The sequence below is a fragment of the Triticum urartu genome, chromosome 6 (assembly GCF_003073215.2).
Source record: "Triticum urartu cultivar G1812 chromosome 6, Tu2.1, whole genome shotgun sequence".
NCBI classification, from domain to species: Eukaryota; Viridiplantae; Streptophyta; class Magnoliopsida; order Poales; family Poaceae; genus Triticum; species Triticum urartu.
Genome location: NC_053027.1, coordinates 370977128 through 370984533, shown reverse-complemented (window position 1 = coordinate 370984533; position 7406 = coordinate 370977128).

Genomic DNA, 7406 nt, shown 5'->3' with positions numbered 1-7406 from the left:
AAGGGTAACGGTTGCGCGAGTCCACACAGGGCTCCACCCAAGGGTAATGGTTGCGCGAGTCCACACAGGGCTCCACCCACGAAGGGTCCACGAAGAAGAAACCACCCACAAAGGGTCCACGAAGAAGCAACCTTGTCTATCCCACCATGGCCATCGCCCACACAGGACTTGCCTCACTAGCGGTAGATCTTCACGAAGTAGGCGATCTCCTTGCCCTTACAAACTCCTTGGTTCAACTCCACAATCTTGTCGGAGGCTCCCAAGTGACACCTAGCCAATCTAGGAGACACCACTCTCCAAGAAGTAACAAATGGTGTGTAGGTAATGAACTCCTTGCTCTTGTGCTTCAAATGATAGTCTCCCCAACACTCAACTCTCTCTCATAGGATGTGGATTTGGTGGAAAGAAGATTTGAGTGGAAAGCAACTTGAGAAGGCTAGAGATCAAGATTCATATGGTAGGAATGGAATATCTTGGTCTCAACACATGAGTAGGTGGTTCTCTCTCAGAACATATGAGTTGGAATGGTGTATGCGTTCTGATAGCTCTCTCCACGAATGAAGAGGAGGTGGAGGGGTATATATAGCCTCCACATAAAATCCAACCGTTACACACAGTTTTCCAATCTCGGTGGGACCGAATTAACAAACTCGGTTGGACCGAAAATGTAAACCTAGTGACCGTTAGAGATTTCGGTGGGACCGACTGGATCAACTCGGTGGGACCGATGTGCTAGGGTTAGGGTAAATCCAAAACTCGGTTTGACTGATTACTCAAACTCGGTGGGACCAATTTGGGTAATAAGTGAAACTGAGATTTGGTCAAGCAAACTCGGTGGGACCGATTGCATATCTCGGTGGGACCGAGAATAATGCAGTGGGTAACAGAGAGTTTGCAAGCCCATCTCGGTGAGACCGAGATCCCATCGGTGAAACCGAACTGATTAGGGTTTGGCAGTGGCTTATGACAAGTGAAACTCGGTGGCGCCGGATGGGAAGAATCGGTAGGACCGAGTTTGGCTTAGGGTTTAGGTCATATGTGGAAGTGGGAAAGTAGCTGAGGGTTTTGGAGCATATCACTAAGCACATGAAGCAAGAGGCTCATTAAGCAACACCTCATCCCTCCTTGATAGTATTGGCTTTTCCTAAAGACTCAATGTGATCTTGGATCACTAAAATATAAAATGAAGAGTCTTGAGCTTGAAGCTTTAGCCAATCCTTTTTCCTTAGCATCTTGAAGGAGTTCCCACAACCTTTAGTCCATGCCACTCCATTGTTGAACTTATCTGAAACATGCTAGATCGAAATGTTAGTCCAACAAGAGATATGTTGTCATCAATTATCAAAATCGCCTAGGGAGCACTTGTGCTTTCAATCTCCCCCTTTTTGGTAATTGATGGCAACATACATCAAAGCTTTAGATAAAGATATAAAGAGGAGCAAGTAAAGCTTTGGAAGGACATGTAACAAGCATAGGCTCCCCCTACATGTATGCACTCATGTAAATATGAAATATAGAGACATGTGAGAGCATAACCATGACAGAGTAGGCAATGTGTTACATGCATCTTGGCCATATGCATCAGAGCAAAAGATTATCAAGGAAAATACCTTCCTGCTCATGAGTCCTTCTTGCAAATAGTATGTACATAAGCAAGAACTCCTCATACTCATGATTCTGATGCATATACTTACCTTGTGGTCTTGAGTTGGCTTAGGATGGAATGAACCTGCACAAACAAGGTTAGATAACACAGGTACGTCCACTAGCCAGAGCAAACAAAAGAAACCACAAGAATACCAAGACTGGGATGACATGTAGAGAGTGAGTACAAGGTACCACATAGAATTCAACATGTCCCCAAGAATAAAGATATGCAATGAATTTGACTGATTTCTTTCCCTTAGGTGTCTTGCTCCCCCTGAATCTTACATGGGATATTGGGAGAAGATAGGAAACAGAAAATCAGAGCTGAAAGATATGAATAGAACTTAATTCAAATGAGTTCATATGAACATGTCTTTCCCCCAAAAAGACATGTGGCATCTCTCCTCTTGAACATCAAGCATCTGGGATCCTTGAGTATTCTCTCCCCCTTGGAGATTTCTTTCTCCCTCTTAATATATGGGATCCTTGAGTATTCTCTCCCCCTTAGTACTTTCTCCTTTGTAGGTGATAAGCTTTTGATGTGATCTCTCTCTCCTTGATGATAAGCTTTTGATGTGATCTCTCTCTCCCTGATGATAAGCTTTGATGTGATCTCTCTCTCCCCCTTTGACATCAATTTCCAAGAAGGTTTTTCCTGGAATCCGCCGAATAGGTTTGGTCCTTGAGATTCAGTACAAAGCAGGGAATAAAACTGTGATGCTTGTAGAGGACAAGATTCATTGAGTGGAGCTGGATCAGAAGACATATAGAATATGTGGCAAACTGTTTTTCCTGTTGCGAAATCGGTGGCACCAAGTGGCATGTTTCGGTAGTACCGAAGGGATTCGGTTGGACCGAAAATGGCAATTCGGTGAAACCGAGTTCATCACAGAGAAAAACACTTGTCACCTCGGCTCATTAGTCAAGTAAGATCTCACAAAGATTTGCAATGAATTTGATGCAGAAATATGCAGAACAAAAACCAAAAAGAAAAGAGTGAAAGTTTCTAGATGAAGTTTTTTTTTGTTTGAAAAAGAAGGAAACAAATATGCAAGGGACAAATGGAATAACTCAGAAAAGAACACAAGAGAACTTCATCTAGAATTGGGCGGTGACATAGTCACCTATGTTAGAGTATATTGACTTAAGAGTCAAGTGTGGACACTTGATCGTAGGTCATACTCATCGTTTTAAGCTCAAAATGGGGTTACCATTTTTCGTTTAAGCATCTTGATGTATTCTCACCTTGTTAAGTTGCTTTGACTCATGTCTTAGAGTAAAGCTTCTCTAAGATGGAATAACATACCTTGGGTGGTGGTGTGGTTCTTGCTCATGTAGTTGAACTTGTGTGGGTGCTCAAGGTTGATGTAGCTCATCAAGAGTTGGGAGCACCACTTGGAGTTTGAGTTCATCTACCTACATGGGTTAGTTCTTGCAAGGAAGAGCACTTGTGTATCCAAAAATGACAATCATGAAGCTTAACATAGAATTTGTCAAAGGATATGTTTGAATGGTTTTGTGCTTCCTTGTCTTCAACCACTATTGTGTAGAGTCTTAGTCTTGTAGAGATTGCTCAAGATGTGAGTGAGTCGCAATCTCATGGAATTAGATTCAACCAAGCACCTACATGGGTTAGGAAACATGCAAGGTGCAAATATATCAACATAAGATAGTTATCATAAGAGATATATCATGGATTAGTCATAAGCTCATGCCTTGCATGTATCCAATGGAGTTTCTACTCCAAGTTCGAAGCATCAATGATGTTCAATTCTCCTCTCAACCTGCAAAACACTTTCTCATCAAGTGGTTTAGTGAATATATCCGCTAATTGCTTGTCGGTGCGAACATGCTTAAGATTGATGTCACCCTTAGCAACATGATCTCGAATGAAATGATGACGAACTTCAATATGCTTAGTTCGAGAATTTTGTACAGGATTATGACCAATTTTGATAGCACTTTCATTGTCACAAAGCAGTGGAACATGTTTCACATAAATCCCATAATCTTTAAGAGTTTGGGTCATCCAAAGTAATTGAGCAAAACATGAACCAGCGGCAATGTATTCCGCTTCGGCAGTGGATAAGGATACCGAGTTTTGTTACTTGGAAGACCAAGACACAAGAGATCTGCCAAGAAATTGACAAGTACCCGAAGTGGACTTTCTATCAACCTTGTCCCCGCATAATCCGAGTCAGAATAGCCAACAAGATCAAAAGAAGACCTCTTAGGATACCAAAGGCCAAAATTTGGTGTATGGATTAAATATCTCACTATCCTTTTCACAGCCTTAAGATGACAATCTTTAGGAGCAGCTTGATATCGTGCACACATGCACACACTTAGCATAATATCGGGACGTGAAGCACATAGGTATAACAATGAACCAATCATAGAGCGATAAACCTTTTGATCAACCGATTCACCATCTTTGGTTAAATCATTATGTCCACTAGTAGGCATGGGCGTAGACATACCTTTGCATTCTTGCATATTGAACTTCTTGAATAAGTCCTTGGTGTACTTTGTTTGAGAGACAAATGTACCTTCCTTAGTTTGCTTGATTTGCAACCCGAGAAAGAATTTGAGTTCACTCATCATAGACATCTCAAACTTCTCTGACATTAGCTTTCCAAACTTTTCACTAAAGAGAGGGTTAGTTGAACCAAATATGATATCATCAACATAAATTTGGCATACAAATAGTTCTCCATTAACCCTTTTAGTGAAAAGAGTAGAATCAATATTACCAATTTCAAAACCACTTGTAGTAAGGAACTTGGTCAAGCATTTATACCATGCTCTAGGAGCTTGTTTAAGACCATAAAGAGCTTTGTGAAGTTTGTAGACATGATTTGGTTTCTTAGGATTGATAAAGCCGGGAGGTTATTTGACATAAACTTCCTCCTCTATTTCACCATTTATAAAAGCACTTTTAATGTCCATTTGGTACAAGGTGATATTATGGTGATTAGCATAGGCAAGTAAGATGCGAATGGACTCAAGTCTAGCAACTGGAGCATACGTCTCACCATAGTCCATACCTTCGACTTGTGTGTACCCTTGGGCGACGAGACGTGCTTTGTTGCGAACCACTTGTCCATCTTCATCTTGCTTGTTGCGAAACACCCATTTGGTACCAATGATGTTGTGGTTGTTGTCGGGCTTCTCGACCAATGTCCAAACTTGGTTTCTCTCAAAATTATGTAGCTCTTCATGCATAGCGTTTATCCAATCTGGATCTTCCAATGCTTCTTCAACCTTCATAGGTTCAATGCTAGAGATGAATGAATAGTTTTCACAAAAGTTAGCTAAACGAGTTTTTGAGCGAGTGATTCTCCCGGTTTGTATATCACTGAGGATTTGCTCGACGGGATGATCTTTGGCAATTCTTGCTCGAACTCGTGAGAGCTTTTGCTTGGGTCTTCGTTGAACATCTTCTTCATCTTGTTCTTCTTCTTGGCCTTCTTCATTGTTAACGTTGTCGTTCTCTTGTCGTGGTGGAGAAGGAGGTTGTTGATGTTCATCTTGACGTACTTCCTCGTTTTCTTCATCTTGGTGTGTCCCACTTGTGGATGCTTCCGTGTCGATTCTTGGTTCACCTTGTCGTGAAGTAGAAGCTTCCACTTGGACGGATGAAGTACTCTCCTTCACCTCCGTTGGACGAATTTTTCCAATGGACAAGTCTTGAATTGCTTCTGAAGGGTCTTTGTCTCCTACGTCAATTGGCAATTGCTCTACTTGCGAGCCATTAGATTCATCAAACTTCACATCTACCGTCTCTTCAACCTTTCGGGTGAAATTGATGTAGACACGGTAAGTGTGAGAGTTTGAGCCATAACCAAGTAGAAAACCTTCATGAGATTTAGGAGCAAACTTTGAACGACGATGCTTATAAAGAATGTAGCACTTTGAGCCGAATACTCGAAAGTATCCAACTTGGGGTTTGTTACCGGTGAGAAGCTCGTATGCCGTCTTGCCGAGTAGCTTGTGAAGATATAAGCGATTTGTTGCGTGACAAGCTGTCTCAACCGCTTCTGCCCAAAAGTGCTTTGGCGTCTTGTATTCATCAAGCATCGTTCTTGCCATTTCGATGAGCGTCCGGTTCTTCCCCTCAACAACTCCATTTTGTTGAGGTGTGTACGTAGCCGAGAACTCGTGTGAAATCCCTTCTTCGTCAAGAAAGGTGTCCACATTTGCGTTCTTGAACTCCGTTCCATTGTCACTCCGAACCTTCTTGATCTTCACATCAAACTGATTTTGGGCCTTCCTAGCGAAGTTTCTGAAGATCTTCTGGACCTGCGATTTGTCATTAAGAAAGAACACCCACGTAAATCTTGAAAAATCATCAACTATAACTAGACCAAAGGAATTTCCACCGAGACTCTTGTAGGCGTTGGGACCAAAAAGATCCATGTGATGTAGCTCGAGTGGCCTCCTTGTGGTCATGATGTTCTTCACGGGATGTCTTCCTCCAACCTGTTTACCTGCTTGACAAGCACTGCAAAGTCTATCCTTATCAAATATGACATCGTTGACTCCAAGGATATGATTTCCTTTAATAAGCTTGTCAAGGTTTCTCATGCCAACGTGACCTAGTCGTCTATGCCACAACCAACCTTTTGAGGATTTAGCAACAAAGCAAGTTTTAGGTTGTGCCTTTTTAGAGAAATCGACAATGTAAAGATCACCTCTACGCATACCCGTAAAGACCATTTTATGATTGTCTCGATGAAATACTTGGCAATCTACCTCAGTAAATAGGACATTCAAACCGAAATCAGCAAGTCTGGATACTGAAAGTAAGTTGTAGCCAAGAGATTCAACAAGCATGACATTTTGAATGGAACTATCATGTGAGATGGCCACCTTACCAAGGCCAACCACTTTACCCTTTGAATTATCACCAAAGGTGACATATTTTCGAGGGCCGTCATTTTCAGCAAGCTCACGAAACATCTCTTCATCTCCGATCATATGATCAGTACATCCACTATCAAGAACCCATTCCTTTCCTCCTGATTCATATCCCCGAAGATTTGCCACAAGACCAAAATGTCTCATTGCATCATCGAGATCGAAGTCACTATCATCATCATCATAATATTCATGTTCATCATGATCTTGTGACTCATCATTTCCTAGAGAGGGTAATTCATTAGATAAATGATCATCAAAGTGGTCACTTTTATGAATTCTTATAGCTCTGAATATGATATCATTAATGATTCCAACATCTCCTTTAGCATGCTTAAGATTGGCAAGTTCAAAAAGACATTTACCAAAACTAGGATCACTAGAGTTCATCTTACTCAAGGGAATAGATTTATGGAGAATTTCATCCAAAGTTTTCAAGGAATAATCGGGAAATTGTTCCTCAAGAAATTTCCATATGGTATAGGCACAATTGTGAGTAGGCAAACTAGCAATCAAATTTTTGGGCAATCCTCTAATGATGAGCTCAATAGTTCTAAGATTGCGAATCATGTCAATATCTTCATCTAGGGTAGGATGCAAAGGATCAATATGAGGTGCATAAGGGCTAGCAATACACTTGTTCAAATGATATTGATTGAAGATTACAAGCATCCAATTTTCCACTCATGGAAATACTCTCCATCAAGAATAGGCACTCTATGTCTAAGACTCCCTAGAGTAGACACATCCATCTTCCTCCAATGGTGATTAAACCAAGGCAATGGAGACCAATGCTCTGATACCACTTGTAGGATCTAGAAGTAGATGTGTCTAGAGGG